Genomic DNA, 24429 nt, shown 5'->3' on the forward strand with positions numbered 1-24429 from the left:
ATTATTTATGAGCACATTGTAAGTATACTGCTAAGAAAAGCGACACATGTGTTTCCGATAACGTGCAGGAAAGTTCAAAGGCATTCAAACTGCTTTGTTTCCAAAGCCCACTGATAGGCGCTGTGGCTTCCGACTGCAGCGTTGACAAAACAGCTCTTGACCCCACGTGTGTCTGGCACACTGATGCTGTACAAGATGGTTGCTGAAGGTTTTTTGGTTTTGTTTTTCCGGCTGAGTTTTATGGTTTTATTAACACAAACAAAATGTGCACACGGGCTGCCTATTCATTTTCTTGCCGCGCAGCCTGGCGTTGGGACCAGTGACTCCGACGGCCTGCTGGGCTGCTCTTTCCACCATGGCCCTGCAGTTCTCGGAGGAGACATTGCAAGCAATCTCAGCACAGTAAGATGTGCCGCACATCGGCAGCACTTCAGGCTTCTTGACCTTGTGGACCAGGAACCTGCGGAAGCCGCTGGGCAGCCTGTGTTTTGTTTTCTTGTTACTCCGGTAACCGATGTTGGGCATCAAGATCTGGCCCTTGAATCTCCTATGCGCCCTGCTGTCAATGGCTCTGGGTTTCCACCGGTTCTGCTTACTTTCGGCATATCGGTCTGACTGGTGCCGGATGAACTTCTTGGTCCTTTTTTTTTTTGGATCATCTTGGGCCCCAAGAGGGGTCTGAGGGCGGCCACGATGCCGAGTAGGACATGGCTGCCACCTCCTTAGGCAGCGCCCGAGGAAGAGCGCTGCTGAAGTTTCTCTATTCTCTTTAAATAAACTGTCGCAGTTACTTACTGCTGCATAACAAATCACCCTAAAACACAGGGGCTTAAAGCAACCAACAAAACTTACTTTTGCTCATGAATCTGCAACCCCGGCAGTGCTCAGCAGGGATGGCTGTTCTCCACCCGACTCAGCTCCATCTGATCGGATATGCCTCTTTATCTCCAACACATGGTCTCTACAGTATCGCAGCTTCAAGGTGGCCAGACTTTTCACAGGTGGACTCTAGGCTTCCCAGGCATCTGTCCCAGGAGAGAGAGCCCGGGGTGGGGGGGGGGGGGGGAAGCTGTGTTGCCCTTCCCAGATGGCCTTGCTTCAGGAGTCACGTAGCCTTACCTCTGCCATGTTCTGTTAATCAAGGGCGGCCATCCCAAGGCCAGCCCAGGTTGAAGGGGAGGGGAAAATAGACTCCACCTCTCGCGTGGGAGTGAAAATGTTTTGCAAAATCACAAGGGATGGAAAATATTGCTCCTGTGATTTTTGATGCAGTCTAGCATATGAACCCACGGGAAGAATGTGTTTCAGAGTCTATAGCGGGCATGAATGTGGTGTCAACCAAGGAGATGTTGGCGGAGCTCATGAAACTACGGATCTTGTTTCTCTTCTTTTCCATTGGCTTCCAGAAAACTCATTGGCAAATGGGTCGCCTTCCTCCAGCCAGATCCCTTGGCAAACTTCATATTCAATAACTTACCTTGTCTTCATTTTATTTTCCTACCACTAGTTTCCCTCTGCTCCAATATTCTTCACTCTTAAAACACCCTGTTGTTGTATATGTGTTTTGCTATGCTGTCTTAAAGTGAGAAATGAATTTTTAAATACTCTAAGAAACCAGGGAACCCACACAATAGGAAATATATCCAGTAAACAAAAAGAGTGGCATGGACATATATACACTACCAAACGTAAAATAGATAGCTAGTGGGAAGCAGCCGCATAGCACAGGGAGATCAGCTCGGTGCTTTGTGACCACCTAGAGGGGTGGGATAGGGAGGGTGGGAGGGAGGGAGACGCAAGAGGGAAGAGATATGGGGACATATGTATACATATAGCTGATTCACTTTGTTATACAGCAGAACCTAACACAATGCTGTAAAGCAATTATACTCCAACAAAGATGTTAAAAAAATAAAAATTAAATTTAAAAAAAAGATACCAAGAGAGTATAAACCTCACTAATAAAGAAGTGCATATTAAAACAAGGCACCATATTTTTACTTATAATTTAATGTGGATCCTAAGCCCAAGGCTTAGTTCTTCACTGGTACTATGAATTTTCAAAACGATTTTCTTTCCTTTAGTCAGGGATAGGGATTGGCATATGAATAATGAGATCACTGCTTGTATATGTACCTGGGAGAACTGTAAACTTGCGCAGGTGTTCTCCCAAAATAATTTGATGATATTTATGAAATGCCATAAACTCTGATCCAGTAAGATTTCTTCTGGGTTCTAGAATAAGGAAATGATCCAAATTCCGGGAAATCTGTATTACATATTAGGATATATGCCTTTCCTATATACATTGGCATGTCATCTCAGCTTATCTTTTTTTTTAAAAAAAGCTGTGATCAAATATACATGCATAAAAATTTACCATTTTAACCAATTTTAGGCACACAGTCAGTGGCATTAAGTACGTTCGCATTGTCGAGCAACCATCACCAGGACTTTTTCATCATTCTCAACATAAACTCTGTACCCATTAAACACTAACTCCCCATTCCCCCCTCTCCTCAACTCCTGGTAACCACTATTCTATTTTCTGTCTCTAAATTTGACTAATCTAGGTACTTCACATAAGTGGAACGATGTAATATTTGTCTTTCAGTGTCTGGCTTATTTTACTTAGCATAATATTTCAAGGTTCATTCATATTGTAGCATGCATCAGAATTTCATTCCTTTTTTAAGGCGGAATAATTTATATATATATAGAGAGAGAGAGAGCAATTTGTTAATCCATTTGTTCATTATTGGGCATTTTTATTGTTTCTACCTTTTGGCTACTGTGAATAGTGCTAGTGTACAAATATCTGTTTGAGTCCCTGCTTTCAATTCTTTGGGTTATACACCTAGAAGTGAAATTGTTTCTATTTTATACCAATGAAAAATTAGAAGCAAACATCATATACAGCAAATAAGGAAATTGCTAACTAAATTATGGAACACGTCCTTTATATCCTGTCTCCTTTTAAAATGAGGACCTTAGGGGCCTCACAGGCCACCTTCCCAGGCCCCTGTTCTCCACGCCTCGCACTGTCTCCATCCACCACAGCATCTGTCCTGCCATGTTGATTGTTTCCCCTGCTAGAGGAAATGATCCTCTGTCAGGATAGGGATTTTGTCTTCCATCTCTGGCCTCAATTCGTCAATAGCTGGAACATAATATGAGCATGACAAGTGTTGATTAGGTAAAAGAGAGATTAGCAGGAAATAGCAGAGTCAAAAATCACCTCATAATAAATTTGATACAGCTGTTTGTTGACTGACTGTGAAAACATCAAGGACATGAACCTAGACTTGAATTTGGGGACTACAAAGTGAAAATCTTATAAGTGATAGGAAAGTCTTTGGAGGAGTATGACTATACCTAGTATGTCACGGCACTAAAGTTGGTCCTTTATTTTAGTGTTTAATATACAGCGAGACTGTAAGATTCTTGAAAGACCTGGAATCTTTCAGGAGGGCCAGATGAATCTTTCTTACATGGAAGCATTCACACTTACACATTAGTCTTCCCCTTTTATTCCAATGAACGTGCATACAAATATACACGCCTGCATTTTGAGATAATAAATATGTCCAATATTCTAAAATGCCAGTGCTAATAAAGATTTAATAGCCATAATATATCTAACCCACTCCTAAGTCTGAAGAAATAAATTGGCTTTTAGTAACAGACATCAGTAATCCCAAGTCTTATTCAATCTAGATCTTCCCTCTTTTCATTTACTACTGCATCCTCTTGAGAGTTGAGTGAGACCTTTATTCACTGTCACCTCCTCTGAGAAGTCTTCCCTGATTCACCCCATCCTGGAGCACATCCATCACTCTCTCCCTCCTTCCATTGCTTTACTTACTCTTCCTGTCCTCGACTGCCACCAGACATTCTTTTCTGTCCCTCATTTAAGAAGGTACATTCCTTGAAGGCAAAAGCTTTTATCCACCCGGCACCTAAGCAACACCTAGAAAATAACAGCAATTCAATAAAAATTTGTGAAACACATAAAGAAACGCTTAATTAAAAAGTCAGGACCTATAGAAGAGATCATAGGCAAAACATTCTCTGACATAAACAGCTGATTCACTTTGCTGTACAGTAGAAACTAACACAATATTGGAAAGCAACTATACTCCAATAAAAATTTAAACAACAGAAATGAGCTATCAAGCCATGAAAAGACATGGAGGAACCTTAAATGCATATGACTAAGGGAAATAAGTCAATCTGAAAAGACTCCCTACTGCATGATTCCATCTGTATGACATCTGAAAAAGGCAAAACTGTGGAGACAGTGAAAGAATCAGTGATTGTCAGGGATGGAGGAGGGGTAGGACAGGTTAAATAGAGCACAGAGGATTTTAGGGCGGTGAAACTCCTCTGCGTTATACTCTAATGGTGGAAACATGTCATTATACATTTGTCCAAACCCATAGAATGTACAACACTAAGAGCTGATTCACTTTGTTATAAAGCAGAAACTAACACTCCATTGTAAAGCAATTATACTCCAATAAAGATGTTTTAAAAAAAAAGATTGAACCATAATGTAAACTATGGACTTTTGGTGATTATGATGAGTCAACATAGGTTCATCAATTGTCACAAATGTACAACTCTGGTGGGGGGTGATGGGGGAGGCTAAGCACGTGTGCGGGCAGGAGAATATGGGAACTCTCTGTACCTTCCTCTTAACCTTGTTGTGAAACTAAAACTGCTCTCAAAAATAGTGTCTTTAAAAAAACAAAACAAAACTCTACAAATAACAAATGCTGGAGAGGGTGTGGAGAAAAGGGAACCCTTCTACACTGCTGGTGAGAATGTAAATTGGTACAGCCACTATAGAGAACAGTATGAAGGTTCCTCAGAAAACTAAAAAGAGAATTACCATATTATCCAGCAATCCCACTCCTGGGCATGTATCCAGACAAAAATTAATCCAAAAAGATACATGCACCCCTAGGTTCATAGCAGCACTATTCACAATAGCCAAGACATGGAAACAACCTAAATGTCCATCGACAGATGAATGGATAAAGAAGATGTGGTATATATATATATATATATATATATATATATATATATATATATATATATATATATATATATACATACACACAATGGAATACTACTCAGCCATTAAAAAGAATGAAATAATGCCATTTGCAGCAACATGCAACATGCAGAGATTATCATACTAAGTGATATAAGTCAGAAAGAGAAAGACAAATACCATATAATATCACTTATATGTGGAATCTAAACTATGACACAAATGAACCTACCTATGAAACAGAAATAGACTCATGCGCATATGGAACAAACTTGTAGTTGTCAAGGGGGAGTAGGTTGGGGGAGAGAGAGACGGAGTGGTAGGTGGGGTCAGCAGATGTAAGCTATTATATAGAGGATGGATAATAAACAAGGTCCTACTGTATAGCACAGAGAAATGTATTCAGTATCCTGTGATAAGCCATAATGGAAAAGAATATTAAAAAAGAATGTATATATATGTATAACTGAATCACTTTGCTGTACAGCAGAATTTAGCACAACATTGTAAATCAACTATACTTCAAAAAAAACTAACATAAAATGAAATTTACCATTTTTTAGAATATTACTCAGCCATAAAAAGGAACGAAATTGGGTCATTTGTAGAGACATGGATGAATCCAGAGACTGTCATACAGAGTGAAGTAAGTCAGAAAGAGAAAAACAAATATCGTACATTAACACATATATGTGGAAACTAGAGAAATGGTACAGATGAACCGGTTTACAGGGCAGAAATAGAGACACAGATGTAGAGAACAAACATATGGACACCAAGGGGGGAAAGTGGCGGGGGGTGGTGGTGGTGGTATGAACTGGGAGATTGGGATTGACATGTATACACTAATATGTATAAATTAGATAACTAATAAGAACCTGCTGTATAAAAAATAAATACAATAAAGTTCCAAAAAAATAAATTAAAAAAAGAATTAAAAAAAATAAAATTTACCATTTTAATAAAAAAAAAAAACTCCAGGACCTAAATTATATATACAACACACACTTACACACACACACACACACACACACACACACACACACAATGATTACATGTAAATACACTCAAAATTAACAGTAACATCAAAACTGTAATATCGGTGAAATTGTGACTGATTCTCTTCTGTATTCTAAATATTCTAATGTAATTGCATTGCTTTTGTTGCGGACTATCTGCCATGGTAGGGCGCTACCAAGGTGGGAGTTTACTACCAAGAATCCTCATGTTAGCACTTCAGTGAATTTGTAGTTCTCCAGAATCTTCTTCTCAACTTTGCAAGCTCAACTAGTTGATTTTTTTCACAACCTGAAAGTAAGTAGATCGTTCTTCAATGGATGTACTCAAATTAACCTTGACTGCAAACGACTAGTACATAAATCTAAATGCAAATTATGTCTTTAAAACAAGAAATTTAACTGCCAAAGGGACCTTGAGTTGTACCCTCTTAACTTAGTGACCACGGAATCAGATAAACAGTACTTGGATTTAAGTTCTGACATTTAATGGGATTGATTGCTCTATGTGGGGACTTGTCAGCTGTATCACTTCAAAAAAGCTGTCCCTGTCCCCAGACAGATGAAGTCCACTGGCCAGGAGAACTTCTCTTGGGCGGAGCTGGGATGTAATGGCAAATCTCCCTCCGTGACTTTGCGGACTTCCATCACTGATCATCTACCTCCTTTTCTGATTGACATGTTTTTTTCTTATAACATATTAAATAATTTAACCCACAATAGCTTCTGGACATGCTAATAGAGCCAGTTTTGTATTGTACTTCCTGCTTCTGGACCTAAGCAATATTTATATCTGCGTCCTGTTTTGCATATATTCTAAAGTCATTATTATGCTTTGATTTTACAGATGACTCTCAGAGACCCAGGACATTTTTTTTGCTGCTGCCTGCATTAGAATAATAAAAATAATTTCTAAAGTCAGGATGGTAAATATTCCATATTAGGTAAGGTCCCTTTTTAAGCACGTTTTTTGTTTATTTGTTTATTTGTTTTTTTTGCGGTACACGGGCCTCTCACTGTTGTGGCCTCTCCCGTTGCGGAGCACAGGCTCCGGATGCACAGGCTCAGCGGCCATGGCTCATGGGCCCAGCCGCTACGCGGCATGTGGGATCTTCCCGGAGCGGGGCATGAACCTGTGTCCCCTGCATCGGCAGGCAGACTCTCAACCACTGCGCCACCAGGGAAGCCCTAACCACGTTTTTAAAAATATACACGCTTTAGAACCTGTAACAGAGTCCCAGTTTGAGTCTAAGGTGTGTCACCTCGAATCTATTCTACTATCCTGACATTCCACAGGGACTAGTGAGACAGGCTCACCAGGAGTCTATTTTAATGATGATCAAGGTTCTTCCCAGGAAAAAACTCATTCTAATAAGAGAGTCAATGGCCCAAGCTTGGAAGAGAGAAGTGAATGAGAGCATAGCAGGTGACTGTCGCTCAGACTGTCCTCCAGCCCACACCCACTGCAGGTTGCACCAAGAAGAGCCAAAATAATTCCTTCTCTGAAGCCTCCATGGGACCTTCAGACTGTGAAACATCAGCCACACTAGAGCCGGTGATGGCGAGGTATTGGTAGCAGGAGCTCTGTACACCTTGTCGCCAGGGGTGGTGATCAATTCAATGACCTAGATTTCAAGGGCGCAGAGGTCAGTGCCCTCATTACCAGAATCACCAAGCAACTAGAACACTGGCAGCTCTGGTGCCTTGGGCGGACACTGGTGACACAGCTGAGTAAGACATCTGCCATACCTGGAGTCATTATTGTAGCTAGCCAGGACAGGAGATGACTTTGAAGTTTTTATGACACAGACATTTCCTAGAGATCTCTAGACCATTTTACCAAATTTGAGAGGGCTGAAATTTCTGCAGACCAAGTGAGAACAGATACATAGAAGTACTGCTTTGTAATTATTGTTTCTACCATCCCAAGGTTTACCAAGGTAGGTGCAGCCTAGGAAATAACATTTACACCTAAAAGTTAAGTTTCAGTTGGATACAATCCTTTCACTTATGGAAGATGATCCATTCTCAGATGACAGAAGACCAGGTGGTCACTGTGATTCCCAGTAAAATCAAGCTACATCCAGCTTAAAAAAAAAAATGGTTATAAATTTGAAAAAATTATTTTTAAAATGCCAAAGAGTAACAATGATGTCATAAACACCCATTTCCACCCCTCAAAATTAACATTAATATTTTGTCATATGTGCTCCAGATCTTAATCTTTTAAGAACTAAAGCATCACAGTCAAGGAAACTGTCCCCTACATTCCCTTCTCCACCCCCATTCTCATCCCTCACCTTCCACCCTATGAGAAAGTCATGGATGCAACTTTTAAATATACAACAAATAATATAGCACATTATTTATGAATATAAAAATACATGCACCCCAATGTTCATAGCAGCATTATTTACAATAGCCAAGATATGGAAGCACCCTAAGTATCCAGCAACAGACAAATGGATAAAGAAGATGTAGTATATATACACAATGGAATACTACTCAGCCATAAAAAAGACTGAAATTTTGCCATTTGCAACAACACAGATGAACTTGGAGGGTATTATGCCTGGTGAAGTAAGTCAGACAAAGACAGACAAATACTGTATGATACCACTTAACATGTGGAATCTAAAAATACAACGAACTAGTGAATATAACAAAAAAGAAGCAAACTCACAGATATAGAGAACAAACTAGTAGTTACCAGTGGGGAGAGGGAAGAAGAGGAGAGGGTCAAGATAAGTGTATGGGATTAAGAGGTACAAACCACTATGTATAAAATTAATAAGCTGCAAGGATATATTGTACAGCCCAGGGAGAGCCAATATTTTATAATAATTATAAATGGCATATAATCTTTAAAAATCGTGAATCACTATGTTGTACACCTGAAACTTATATAATGTTGTAAATAAACTATACCTCAATAATAAATAAATAGTAAATTAAAATAAAAAGCAAAAGTATAAAGACAAGGAATAGCTGTATCAAGGCAAATTTTTAATATAAGAGATAGGAAGAGAATGTTTTACTCTTCTTATAAATACTGTAAACATAGAGAACCTGATTACTTTTAAGGAAAAGTAATTAAGGACAGCCAAATACTTTATTGAAAAGTATAACATAGCCATAATCTCACTCTTCCTTTTCAGTTGAGTGTGAGAAAATGATAGGAAAAAGTTGGGAACTGGGAACCAGAGATAAGATAGTGTTTGTTCCTTCCAGCAATTCTTCCTTTTTAGAAACTGAAGGAAGAGGTGACTAGGAGAGACCTACAGTTGATCTCTGAGCAGTGAGTAGCTGCAGGCACCATGATGCCAGCCAAGCCTAAAGGATAAGACCCATCCCCGGGCATGGGTCTTTTGATTCCAAGCTAAGAAATTCATGGTAAGCTACAAAAAGCATTCTAATTGGGGCCTACATGTGTTTGATTACAAACAATAGGTATACATAAAATTAGTTTTAAAATTACCCAATTTTTCCCTAATCTTGCCATGGTTTTGCTTGAAAAGTGACTATAGGGCTTCATTTAAGTACAAGAGTCATTAAAAGTATTTAAATGAGGTTTTCCATTGAAAAGCAAAAATTATGTACAAATTGGGGATTATATATCAAGGGTCAGATTCTAATTAAACAAGGAGATTAAAACTATTATTTATCGCCGCTTCTTTCTAAAACCCAACCACTAATAACAATATTAAAGGAATAAGACTTTATTAACTCCCAAGTTCTCAGAGCACGGGTGGGGCTTGGCAACTGACCTTAGACTGAGGGCAAGAGTGTAAGTCACCGAAAAAGCAAACCACAGGAAATACAAGGGCAGACAAGAGCAGAAGAGAGTTAGCAACAAAGTTCTGGAAGCTGGAAAAGATGTGGACTTGAGGCAACTGAGTGAGTCAAAGGGAGAAGGTAGGAAGTACCACAGTGGAGAACATGGGGAAGAAGACAAGAACTCATCTCTTCACACCATAGAATTCTAGAAAGATTCAACATTGGGAGGTGCTGGGAGACAAGGCTGACTGATAAATAACTCCCGTCCCCCAGCTTTTTCTCAGTTGAATATACAACTGGTTAAGACACAGATGCAGGAACCGGGCAGCAGGAGATCAAAATGTCACTTTTAATGTGAAATCCTGGATTGGATCCTGGACCAGAAAAAGACTGGTGGGAAAACTGATGAAATTCAAAAAAGGTCTGTGGGTTAGTTTATTGTAATGTACTGTGATCTCCTGCTTTCTATCTCTGTCCTGTAGTTACATAAAACATTAACATTAGGGGAAGCTGGACAAAGGGTATCTAGGAACTCTCTGTACTATTTTTTACAACTTGCCTGTAAGTCTAAAATCTCTCAAAAATCAAACCTTCTTTAAAAGTTAAATGTCTCCTTTATCACAAATAAAGCTCTTCTGAGAAAGCATAGCTTATTCTGCCTGAACTAGATAGATTTGCCAACTCCACCCCTGAATTAGACAGATCTACCCAATAAGAATCACAAGCCATGATGGGACAACTCATGTCTCATCACAGGACAGTGCCACGGGCCCTAAGCTGACCCCCAGCCAAAAACTGTTAAGAACACATGCTCTGTTACAGACAGGCAAATCTTAAGTGTGGGAAGTTAGGATCACATAAAAGAAAAGTGAGAGGAAAGGGCTGAGCCGCGCCTGCCCAGTTCTTCTCCCAAACTCTCTGATTAAGTCACTCTTGTCACCTAGGGAGGAGTGAAGGCACGAGAAGAAAGAATCCAAGAGTATTATTCTAATACAGTGACCTCAGATGTTTTGATCTCAAGACCCTTTCATACTATTAAAAAATATTGAAGGGCTTCCCTGGTGGCGCAGTGGTTGAGAGCCCGCCTGCCGATGCAGGGGACACGGGTTCGTGCCTCGGTCCGGGAAGATCCCACATGCCGCGGAGCGGCTGGGCCCGTGAGCCATGGCCGCTGAGCCTGCGTGTCCGGAGCCTGTGCTCCCCAACGGGAGAGGCTACAACAGTGAGAGGCCCGCGTAACACAAAAAAAAAAAAAAAAAAAAAAAAGTATTGAAGACCTCAAAGAGCTTTTGTTCATGTTGGTTATATACTAAAAGTATCAGCTTTGGGGCAATATATACATATATATTTTTATATATTTATATATAAAGGTATTGTGTATATATATACATAAAAATATATATATATTTCCCAAAAGCTGAAACTTTTAGTATTTCTTTATTAATCCACTTAACAATATTAATAAATCCAGTACATGTTAATGTGAATAACATATTTTATGAAAGATAAGTTTATATTTCAAACCAAGAAAACATAGTGAGAAGAGTGGCTTTGTTGCACATTTTTATAAAGCTCAGTAATGTTTGGCGTAGCAGAAGACAGCCAGATTCCCATATCTGCTTCTGCATTTAATCTGTTGCATTATCACACATCATGTTGCCTCTAGAAAATTCCCCTGTATGCTCACGGGAATATGTGAGTGAAAAGGGAAAATCTCATCTTAGTATTATTATAAAAATTCTTTTGACTTTTCAGACCCCCAGACCACACTCTGAGAACCGATGCTCTAATAAATTCCCCTCTACGTGCAGTAACAGCAAAGTGCGTGTTCCCCAGACAGGAGACCGGAAGTGCTTGTGAAGGCTGAGGGGAGGCTGAGTCTGAACCAGAGCCGCACTGGTTGAAAGTCTGTCTGTGAAGCAGCTAAACCCCTTGCCCTGAGTCCCCTCCCTTAGCTGCTACAATGAGGTAACTGCCTGTCTCCCTCCATGTTGCCAATTTACTGAAAGCCTAAACGCAGACAAGCTCCAGACTCAGGGATGCCAGCCAGAGCTGAGGAAAACAGGGTGAAATCATGCATAAGGTGTGACGAGATCTCCCATCCTCCTTACTCTGCTCTGCTCTTAGAATCCTGCAGCCTAGTTTGTTATCCATCCCCCAACAAACACACCGTAAGCAAGAGACTGGGTAATTTTTCTCTGAGGAAACTAAACAATACAAGAGAAAAAAAAAGACCTATAAATACTGAGAGTTGAGCTATCCATCAAGGAAAGAACACCAACAAATTATCCTAAATTAAAGCCCACATCTTGACAAACCCTGCCTCTGAACATACTCTTCCAATCAACTTTCATGCATCACTCTTCAGCACTAGTAGACAGTCCAGGATTATTAAGTCATACATTCTCAGAAAGCATCCAATGGGGGAAAAAATTAGACAAGATGATAAAAGTAGAATGGAAGGACAAAGTGTTTAAAAAAAAAAAAAAGGAAAGAAACATTCATCAAACAACAAAGGACTTCTTGGACATTAAAAATATAAAAGCAGAAATTTAAAAATTAATAAAAGTTTTGGAAGATAAAAGTTGAGAAAATCTTTCAGAAAGTAGATCAAAGAAAAATTGGTAGAAAATAGAAAAAATAATACTAAGAAAAGCAGAGAATCAATACAGGTTAAACATGCAACAAATATGACCCCAGAAAGAGGTAACTGAGAAAATTACCGAATAAATAAAAACAAAAAACTTCACAGAATTGAAGAGCTTGAGTTTCCAAATTGAAAGAGCCCATCACATACCCAGGATAATACACAAATGTAGGAAGAAGAAAAAAACCCATACACAATATGAAACTCCAGAATAAAGGGGATAAAGAGAAAAGCCTAAAAGTTTCAAGAACACAAAGACAGGAAGCGCGTGAAAATGAAGATTCACAATGGCATCAGACTTGACAATTAGAAGTCTGGAGGGCTTCCCTGGTGGCGCAGTGGTTGAGAGTCCGCCTGCCGATGCAGGGGACACGGGTTCGTGCCCCGGTCCGGGAGGATCTCACATGCCGCGGAGCGGCTAGGCCCGTGAGCCATGGCCGCTGAGCCTGCGCGTCCGGAGCCTGTGCTCCGCAACGGGAGAGGCCACAACAGTGAGAGACCCGTGTACCGCGAAAAAAAAAACAAAAAAGAAGAAGATGGTAGAAGTAACAATCGGTCACTTCTGAGATTAGGTTATAAGAGACCCTGAGCCTTCCGAAATATCTAACGATCCGAAGGCCTGTTCTGCCAGTTTATCCCAGAGCACAGGCTGCCTCATTTCCGATCTCCACCCTGAATCCCTTTCAGGATGTGTTGGAGGTCAGCGACTGCAGTGGCTAATGGCTAATCCATGTAGAGCCGGTGACAAGCGACATTCTTTAGTTGGCACTTGGTAGGAAAGATTTGTCTCTGCTCCATGCAAAGGCAGCTGGGGTAACTCAACGGGGGCATAAGCAATACGCATCCCAAATCTTGTGCCATAGCTACACAGTCACTGAATGCCTGGTCTTAAATGCCGACGCCTTGTGCCCTGCCTTAAGCCCACACTAAATCTCTAACATGACTTTCCTCATTCGCGCTGTTTTGCAAACTTGCTGTCAGCCCCCAGGAGTACGAGAGAAAATCACCGAGATTATAGAGAGACGAAGGGCCATGGGACACATGAGGATCTCTGCCTGAAGGGCTCTGCTCTCCCCAGAGGTGAAGTCTAGAAAGTGGTGGGAGAGTTGAAAGCATTAGTTATGAGGCGGTTCCCCTACCCTGAGGTACCCTTCATTGTTCAGGTTTCCTCTCTGAGCCACAGAGATGGGCGATGTACACATAACGGGATGATACTGCAAATGAGGCGGCCCCTTTCCTACGCTGCTCCTGCGTGTTTTCGGAGAAAAAAAACCCACAGCCAACCCTGGCCTCCTACCTCACATCTCTGCAAGACCCCCGTTTCACGCTTCAACAGCCAGATGGGCGTTGGAAAAGCTGTGGGTCGTGATGCAAAGGCCTACCAAGAGCGAGTGTCAGTCAAAGAATGAAGAAAGAAATGGCGCTCCGGGACCTCTTTGAAATGCCCCAAGATAGAAGCTTGACTCCTTCGTATCAAAGTGGCTGAATCTAGCTGGGCGACTTTTACGTTTGAGCACAGGTGACATTTTTAAGGGTTGAGTCTGAGAACACCCCATTGCTTTGACACTGGGTAGTGAACAGGAAAACAATACAGGTGTAATAGGTCTTTCTTAGTAAGAAAAGAGCCCATTTTAAAACAATTTTACTCCATGCGAGTTATGGTGACTTTGAAAATGGTTTCTTTTTTTTTTTTTTTTTTTTGTGGTACGCGGGCCTCTCACTGTTGTGGCCTCTCCCGCAGCGGAGCACAGGCTCCGGATGCGCAGGCTCAGCGGCCATGGCTCACGGGCCCAGCCGCTCCGCGGCATGTGGGATCTTCCCGGACCGGGGCACGAACCCGTGTCCCCTGCATCGGCAGGCGGACTCTCAACCACTGCGCCACCAGGGAAGCCCTGCTTTCTTGCTTTTGTCTGAAATTCTGCTATAGTGATAGTATAAAATGTAAACTGGGCGAAAGCTTTTCTGTTCCCTATGTGAGTAATTACAACTGGGAAGAAGTACAGGTTCCCTCTGCTCTCTGAAAGTAGAGCTGTTCGTACAAAACCTTTCCTGTAAGCCAAAAAGGCGTAAGGCAAAGAAGCAAGTACCTTAGGACACATCTTGCTAACGATGCACAAAATAAACTGAGACTCCCGGGGAAGGGGCTTGGTGGCGCCACTCTTGCCACTCAGGGTTTCCACCGCTTCTGCAACAGCCCCTGCGAAACAAACACTGAACGCTATCTTTGCTTCCTACTTCTTTTCAGAAACATGAAAATCCTTTTCAGATTTATCTAGGTTAGTGAAAATAGGTATCCATGTAAGTCTTTCATAAAAGCAAAATGGTGTACAGTGAACTTTCGAAAAGTGGGGAATACCTGTACAGCAAAGATAAAGGCAATCAACAGATAATACCAAGACCTTAGCCTCTTGCTCGTGAATGTCTTTTTCTAGACTTACTAACATTCTCTCTGTCGAAGATAGGTACATGTAACTAAATACTCAAAAAAAGAAAAACGCTAAAAAAAAAAAGACTATATGTTTAAGCCTCTTAAACATAAGCCTATATGTTTAACCTTCCTTTATTCAGATCTTGTGAGCTATCTATTCTCAAAAATTCAAACAGAATTGCTAGCTTGAAATGTCTAAATATACAGGGGGATGCACAACATGTAAACTAACTAATCAGAAGTTGCCACTAGAATAGAGAAGGCTAAAGGAAGCTTCTAACCAGAAACCAGGAGGCTTTTCACCTCTAGAGTTCTTCCCCATTTGTCTAATCAGAAAATATTTATTGAGGAAGTATGTTTCAAGCACTATTTCAGGCTCTGGGAGACACAGTGTTCTGGTTGTCTATTGCTGCTAAATGAGAGATCCCAACATCTAAATAAATGACAATCATTTTATTATTATGCCACATACTTCTGGAGGTTGATAAGTCAGTTGTCTCTTGGGGTCACTGATATAGCCGCAGTCAGATGGTGACTGGGGCCTGGAGTCATCACAAAAGCTTCCTTAGTCACATGTCTAGTAGTCGATCCCGGACCTCATCAATTAATGTCACTGCATCAATAAAACACAGCCTATTCTTCGAGCCAGGGTTTCCTCACAGCATGGTGGTTGGGTTCCAAGACTGAGAATCCCTAGGGGACCAGGAGGAAGCTGTATCACTCTTATGAGTTAGCCTTGGAAATCACATAGCATCGCTTCTGCCAGTAGCCACAGGCCTGCCAAGATTCAAGTGAAAGAGCATAGCCCACCCTCCCCTGCCCCCCCACATCTCTTGCTGGAGGAGTGTCAATATCACATTCTAAGAAGACAGGAGATCTTGTGGCCATCTTGGAAAATTCAATCTGCCATGCAAAGTAAACAAAAATATAAAGTCTCTGCCCTCGTACATATGCTTAGGGATGGGAGGAGCCTGGCAATAAACAAATCCAGAGATAAATACGGGAAATATCAGATGACGATGATCCTATGAAGAAGAATAAGGGAAAGAAAGGGGTATTGAGCGTAGCATCTCCTTTACGGAGAGTGGTCACAAAAGGCTTCTCTGATAAGGGGCCACTTAAGCAGAGATCCTGGAGCAGCTGAACAATTGAGTCATGCATTCCAGGTGGAAGAAATGGCAAGTGTAAAGATCACAAGGGCAGACACTGCTTCCAGTAGTCAGGGAATGACCGGGAAGACAGTGTGGTTGGAACAGCGGCAAGGACTCAAGAAGTGGGCAGAGAGGGGGCTGGGGACCAATCTTGCAGAGCCTTCGGCCATGGTGAGGACCATGGCCTTTGCTCTGAGTGAAAATGAGAAGCCATGGAGAGTTTCTAGTGGGGAAATGGCAACAATTGACTTGCATCTTATAGGAAAACTCTGGCTGCTGTGTGACAAATGGAGCACAGCACTAGGATGGAAGCAAGCGACCAGCTTTGAGACTTTTACAACCATCCAGGTGTGACGTGATGGTACCTCAGACAAGGTGTCGGCAGAGGAGGTGGTGAGAAGTGGCCAGGTTCTGATGCTAAAAACATCAAACTCCATTTTTTTAGCCTTTGGATAATAAGCCATGTTTATTGATCTAAATATTAAAACCTTGGCTTAAACAGTAAATATTAAAAGATAAAAATGCATCCATTATCATTGGGCCGCGTATCACAAGCAAATTTTCTTTCAACATAGCATTATGGGTTATCTCAAACACTCTGGAAAACTTTGACTAGTTTTCCCTCCTACGACACAGTCTAGTCTCCGCGTCCAAAGCGAAACGCAAAATTAAGGCAATCAGCACTGAGGCCAAAAAACATTTGACTGAAATATCAAGGCAACTGAAGAAAAAGCATTTTACTGGTCCATAAGATTTAGGTAGTTACCTCAAATGTTCATTTCCCTTTACATAAGCAGGTAACAGTAGCAGTTGCGTTGAAACTCATGGGTAAGAAAAATGTCACCCCTGTGAGGCAAATGGCTTTTTGTAGGACAAGAGAGTAAATCACTCTTCAGGGTACTCGGTGCCCTAAAGGAGGTCACTCCCTCCCACACATCAGATCAGTTTATTCCCGGGGAGTTTCACGTTCATACTGGTTCATTGACCATGCAGTCAGGACGGTTATGCAGCTCTTAATAGATTATGGGTTATTGCCTTATTATGTTTGCTAAATGGTGGTACATCTAATCATTTTTATCATGTAGGGAAATTTCATGATGTCTCTCTGGCCTAGCCAAAGCCCAAAACAGGATTCCCTGTTTATTCCCTTATGCCGTAACTAAAAGTTAGCGGAACCAATTAGAGAGTACATCATAAGCCGGTTAGTAATTCCTTACTTTTCTCTATGAGCGGATAACGTGTGCCTGATCAAATTACAGCTCATTTGAGAAGACACTTTACTACGCTACTGCGACAATTCGGCACTATTTCATTTTTTCAGTATCGACAGCATCGTGCAGTAGCTGAGATCCTCCTGTGAGATTCCACAGGAATTGAGCTTGTCCTTACAAGATAATCACTCACCCTTCAGGTCCAGCATCGTGACCAGCGCTCTGAATAGCTACAACAGCAGCACTAAGTTGAAGGCAAACCACATCCAGAAGACGAGGCACTTCCCTGGGGAATCAGGTGATACTTGGGATATCAGGGCTTTGGGTCCCTTATTTCCAAACTTACACTATTATCTTGCTGCCACCACCAGAGGTTAATCACTATGTTCTGTGAGGCTCTTTTTGCCTAGACCCATCCACCAAGATCAAGCATGCAAAATGACCACAATCCGTCCCAGGCCATGGATTACGGGGAAAGAGAAACTCTTGGATTATTGCAAAACACCCAGCTCTAGTATCCAAAGAGAGAACAGCAATCTTTAAAAAAAACAAAAAAAGAAAGAAAGAAAAAAGAAAATTTTGTAACTTTGTCAACATCTATTTTCACCAAACAACTCTTTAAATCACTATAAAAGTCAACGCATATGGTCGGGTTTGACGGTTTAAATTCCAGAAAGAGTTATAAGTCAAGTTAAACTCCTAATACATGATGTAGTCTGGGTGTCTCATCCATGAATTATAACATTTTCATTACATTACAACTGCGAATTATCAACTTCATCCTGCCAATCTCTTGATTAAATGCGGGATTGTTTGGCGTTATGAAAATATATTATGATAATGGATGACTCCATCATTTGTCTCGATTATTTCAATATCCTTATTTAAAGCTTAATCACTAGAGCATCTGGCCCAGACTGAATTGTTGATTTAACAAAGTGATAGCAGCAGGGACAAAACAGAAAAAAATTTTGGCCAAAAAGGCCCATGTTTCATAGTCATTATCTTGCTCTGTCTCATCGTATTTTTCTCTAATATTTGTGTCCCTTCAATATTTCTGGTGTCCATTTTGATCACTTTAGTTCCTTCTCTTCAAAGTTATTCTTGCTTTACAGGCCTTATTCCCATTGGCCCAACTGAAGGGTATTTTATTCTGTGTCTTACACCGATAATGGGGCAATAACTTGTACTCATCAAGTTTCCTCATAAAATGGTTTAATGTCTTGAAGCAGTGTCAGTACGTCAGCTGAGGGAGTGAATCAAGTAGACATCATTTCACATTTATCGGAGACCCACAGTGCATTAACTCCTTAGAAAGGACGTGCTTAAAAATTATCCTCTTTTAGAAGCTTCGATTCTAAAACTAAAGGACTCATAAATATTTCAAAATATAAATAATATGTACCTATATATTCATCAGTTTTAATATTTTTTCTTTTATTTGTATTCGTTTTGGATTAGTTTGTTCATGTTTTTCTAGTTGTGAATAAATACATATTCATTACAAAAATGTTGAAAAAAAAGAAAGTAATGATTACCCACAATCTAAATACCCAAAGATATGGAATGGTAACATTTTATGATTTTCACAATTAATTCTGATTTACATTTTCCATTAATAGTACAAGAGAAAAAAAATTAGTGCAGTACTAGCAGAAATTTTCTCAAGGAGAAAACCATCTTTGTTTAGGAACACACCTATATAGACATGTTTGATTATAAAATTGAAGCCCACAAGGCTTGGCTTGAATCTTCTGAGGCAGGACAAAAGAATATCTAAATGGTTTTCCCCAGAAATGGATAGGAATCAAAATCTACAAGGAGAGAGGAGGAATTAAAGCGGAGAGGGGCTCCCCTGGCATGTCAGAAGAGATGATCAGCAATTTTTAAGGCAGGTCTATCTAAAGGGTAGAACAGGAATGTCTAATATGCTTTTAATAGAATCAATGAGCACAGACCCTCTAACCCTCCAGGTCAACCACCATCAACCCCTAAATCTTCATAAAATCTGCAATACTCAGCAGCTTAAGTTGGTGGGACTTTGAAGAGAAAAGACGTTGGATAAGGGCAATATGCAGCAGGCTAATATCAGACAGGAAAAGAAACAACATCCAAGAGGGCAGAATGCAGACTGGAAATCGAACCTGGAACCAAAGTAGGAACTCACAGCCAGAAGTGATTATGAAAAATGTCACTTCCCTGGAAGCCTAAAGATCATGGAAGAAACATTGAGTATCCCACTGGAATGGAGACATAAACCAAATTTTATTTAAATATCAAGGACAGATGACCCCCAGTAAGGTAGAAGTTTCTGATACCTGGGTTACATTTTCGAGAAAATACTGGAAGCTTTAGATGATGATGATGGTGATGATGATGAAGGTGATGATGATGGTGATGCTGATGGTGGTGGTGATGATGGTGATGATGGTGATACTGATGGTGATGATGGTGATGATGATGAAGGTGATGCTAATGGTGATGGTGATGATGATGATGGTGATGCTAATGGTGATGGTGATGATGGATGATGGTGATGGTGATGATGATGATACTGATGGTGGTGATGGTGATGATGATGGTGGTGGTGATGGTGGTGGTGATGGTGGTGATGGTGGTGGTGATGGTGATGATGATGGTGATGCTAATGGTGATGGTGATGATGATGGTGGTGGTGATGGTGGTGGTGATGGTGATGATGATGGTGATGGTGGTGGTGATGGTGATGCTTACATACTGAAAGGTAAATGTGATGAACAAGACTATGAGCGTGTTCTAAAACGTCTGTTCAGTCGATCAAGTAACCAGTACTTGCCAAGCCTTTCCACAAACAGTTTGCTCAGGGGGAGAGAACACAATCCTGACTGCAGCAGGTTTCAGATCTGGTCCCACTAACAGCCTCTGAACCCACTCTCCCAGTCCACAGTTAGCGCTATGGAGAATCTTTGGCATTGGTTACACAGTAACGAGGGAGGAGTCCAGGAGGCAAGAGAGAATGGGATCAATTAAGTATGAATCCATGTGCATTATTACCATGTGCTCTGTCCTGAATCACAGGCAAAAGGAACTACAGGAATATAAGCTTTAACTCACAAATAAAACCACATAGGTGGTACCAAGTACAGTTCAACAATCAGGTAACAGAAAGTCAACAGTAATTAGAAGAGTCAGGATGTTTGGTAACTGAAGTGAAACTTTCAAGAACGTACAGAGTGTCAGTGGAAAGAAAGGAAAGAAGGAGGGCGGGAGGGGACTTTAAAAGAAAAGAAAAAAACCAAGGGAAGATAATTCCAAGCTAGGCAAGGGTTTGCTATGGTTTGGGATGTGGCAGATAGGAAGAGAGTAACCCAATCAAGCAGAAAGTTCAAGCTCAGGTTAGAAATCCAGAGTAAGATCAGATTTTGAAAGCTAAAAAGAAGACCGTCTCAGTTTATTAGGGAAAGAGAGAGCCAGTGTAGGTTCTTGATCAGAGACTTCCATGATAAACGTGGCGTATGAGAAAGGTCAGTTTTATCCAGTTAGAGAGATAAAACATAGTATGGAGAACACAGAGAAGGTTGCTACAGTAACACGAGTTCAAAGTGAGGAGGGCTGTGACCACAGGGGCTCAGCAGTGCCATCTTCACGTGTGAAAGTGGCTGTCGCTACTGAGCACCTGAGAGTCGTTACACAAAGGAACGGGAATTTAAGGAGGTGCCTAATTCTAGTCTATTGTCTAAAATTCCAATGGATTTACCAGACTAACAGGCCTCATAGCACAAGGTGGAGTGGGGAGAAGAGGGAGTGGTGGGGAGTTATTCGGAATAAAGAGACGGGGTAGGGAAACAGGCAAACCTAGTGTATTTGTTTCCTATTACTGGTGTAACAATTTTTGTTTTTGCATTTTTTATTTGTTTTCCTCCATATTTCTTTTTAATGCAATTTTTAAAGGTTACACTCCATTTACAGTTAATGCAAAATATTGGCTGGATTCCCCGTGCTGTACAGTATTATCTCTGAACCTATCTTACACCAGTAGTTTGTAGCTCCCACTCTCCCACCTCTATGTTTCCCCTGCCCCCTGCCCCTCACTGGTTACCACTAGCTTGTTCTCTATGTCTGTGAGTCTCCTTCTTTTTTGTTATACTCACTGATTTGTTGTATTTTTTAGGCTTGACATATAAGTGATATCATACAGTATTTGTCTTTCTCTGTCTGACTTGTTTCACCTAGCATAATGCCCTCCAAGGTCATCCATGTTGCTGCAAATGGCAAAATGTCATTCTTTTTATGGCTGAGTAGTATTCCATTGTGTGTGTGTGTGTGTGTGTGTGTGTGTGCCATGTCTTCTTTATCCATTCGTCTGTTAATGGACACTTAGGTTGCTTCCATATCTTGGCAATTATGAATAATGCTGCTGTGAACATTGGGGTGCGTGTATCTTTTCAAATTAGTGTTTTTGTTTTTTTGGGATCTATATCCAGGAGTGGAATTGCTGGGTCATACAGTAGTTCTATTTTTAGTTTTTTGAGAAACCTCTACACTGTCTTGCTCTGTGGCTGCACTGATGTAACAAAGTATCACAAACTTTAGTGGCTTGAATAACACCAGTTTATTGCCTTATGGTTCTGGGAGTCTGCAAACAGCATCCTCTGTTTACTCTCACTGGCCAGAACCTTGTCACGTGGTCACACTCAACTGGGAGATGAAGGTGTGGCTCTGAGATGAGCCGGCCAGCCAGCAATATCTGTGATATCCCATAAAACTATCTCCTCAGCAGAAACAGAAAGCTTTCAAATGGAAACAAATCATTGCTTCACAATAACACACAAAGAACAAGGAAAAGAAGGGAGAGGAAAGAGAGACAGAGGTGGAAAAACATTTCCTCCTGGAGAACAATTTCTTGATATTTGATAGTATTCATGGGGCATCAGAAACTCTTTCCTAGTGGGCTGGTGGCACGTGTTTCCCTGGAGATATTTAAGGATTTCAATTGCAATCAAAAGTGAATGGAAATGTTTTATAATTTCTCTCCTACCGGAAAGCAAGGAAACTAACAAAATAGTCCCCCGAGTTGCCATTTAATCCCAATCTGTGTTTATGGCATATTCATTTTCTATCTTCTCAGAACTGTTCAGGAAAGTGTTCCTGGCAATAAATCATAAGTACAGAAATGAGGCCAAGAGAAAAAAACCTGGCAGATTCTTTTTAAATTATATTGAAAGATTCCCAGGAAACATCAATGTTGTGAACGGTTTGATATGTCGTTTTGTGTTTGAACAGTCATTTTAGGATCAATATTATCTGTAATAAGTCAAATTCCACACATGAGCTTCCTCCGTAGCCGCAAACATGTAAATCCGAGATAGAAGTAAAAAAAACAGAAAAGAAAATCACGAAATCCTTCAAGAATCTAGTCACTTAAGAGAGAATAGTATCACCCCAAATACCCTCTCTTTCAATTGGATGTTCTACCCAATTGAAAGAGAGGGTATGTATGTGTGTGAGTGTGTGTTTCGGGGCTTGGATATGGGGAGGGAGGGGAAGAATTGAGAGACAGGAGTACTAGAAACAAATAGAGGTGTTCTGAATGAATACAACTCTGAAAACTCTTCATTCCACCTGTGCAGAAATTATGGCGAGCAGTGTTATTTTGCTGACCAGCAAGATATTTGGTTAGCAGATCCCCTGACTACCTAAGAACACATTGTCAAATGATTTAACTTGTTAATAACTTCTAAAAACAGAAGTTCTCGGCAGGCTCTTTGCTAAGGAGGCCTCTCTCTTGTCTCGGAGCTCCCTTCACTGCTCTCACTACAGCTACTACTCCCTTTCCTCTACTCTACTGAGTCTTCTTCTTCCCACCCTTGGATCCAAATCCCAGTTTACCTACTACTCTCTGTCCAGGAACTCGCATCCTAGCCCCGCCTTCTCATGTGTCCTTGCCCAGACTGAATATATTCAGTGGTTCCCTCCAGCGACCCTCTTGTCTAGGCCCCTATAATTTATGAAAAGGAACTCTGTACAGGTTTAAATGCAGTCTGTGCTATAGCCAATTTAATTCAATAAATATTTATTGAGGGCCTGTCTAGAATTGCGCTATGCGCTGTGTGAAATAGAAAAGAAATATATAGCACAGTCCCTCCTGTCAAGGAGTTTGCAATATTCCCGGGAATAAAACTTGGATGCTGAAGTAATTACAGGATGCCAGATAGAATAGAGCAATGCAATCAAATTATGTAACCAAGACTAAAATATAAGGTACAACATTATGCTTGGTCGGGGCGAGCAGGATGGAGCTATGGGAAATTATTCATAGAGGAGATGGAACTGGAGCTTGTCCTTGGGAGATGTATGGGTTCAGCTGTGTACAGCCTCAGAGAAGGGCACCTCAGGCAGTGCAGAGGGTGGAAGTAAAATCAGAGAGCAGGAACGACAGGCAGGATGTGTAAGAGGGGATTTGAGAGGCCAGGCTCACTAGAGAGAAGGGGACGGAAGTTGCCGAGTTGTGTTAGAAAAGGCTCCATGGAAAGAACACAGTGAAACCACAGAATGCCATGAAGGGCACGGTAACGGTAATGAATTTGGACTTGAACCGTATGCTCTTCATCTCTCTCTATCCCTTCCTTGATGTTGATTCTTTCATGGTCATCAGAGAATTCATTCATTGGCAGCCAGCATGGACGTCTGGCATTCAACAAGGAATACAGCATAACTTCCTTTTCCTGAAAAATCTTCAGTAATAAGGGTGAGGCTTTCTAGGACATCAAGCAGAAATAGAAGGCTTGAAGAACTTCTCATGCCATGAATGACCAACATGAACAGACATAATTCATCAGTGCTTGAACGTGTTGAGAAGAACGTGGGCTATGGAATGAGGAAACACAGCTTCTGCCCCCTATATGACCTTAGTCAAGTCATTTAACTGCTCAAGTTTTAGTTTCCACAACTGTAAAAATGGTAATACCATTGCTTATCACAGGGTTGAAAAATAGAGATAATGTGTATAAGGTACCCTGGGAATACAAATATATGGAATCCTTTATGAGTTTCATTCGTTCAGTAACTGTTGAGTGTCTAGTCTGTACCAAACACTGTGCCCGGCACTAGGAAAATAAAAATGGAAACATATGGTGCTTATTCTCAAGACACGAACAGATC

At 40.9% G+C, this 24429-nt stretch overlaps 1 pseudogene; it reads right to left on the minus strand.

Moving 5' to 3' along the window:
• Positions 1–249: 249 nt before the first annotated feature.
• LOC132426344 (large ribosomal subunit protein eL32-like) overlaps positions 250–24429 on the minus strand; it is a 67999-nt pseudogene continuing 43819 nt past the window's right edge.

The sequence above is a fragment of the Delphinus delphis genome, chromosome 5 (genome assembly GCF_949987515.2).
Source record: "Delphinus delphis chromosome 5, mDelDel1.2, whole genome shotgun sequence".
Taxonomy (NCBI): domain Eukaryota; kingdom Metazoa; phylum Chordata; class Mammalia; order Artiodactyla; family Delphinidae; genus Delphinus; species Delphinus delphis.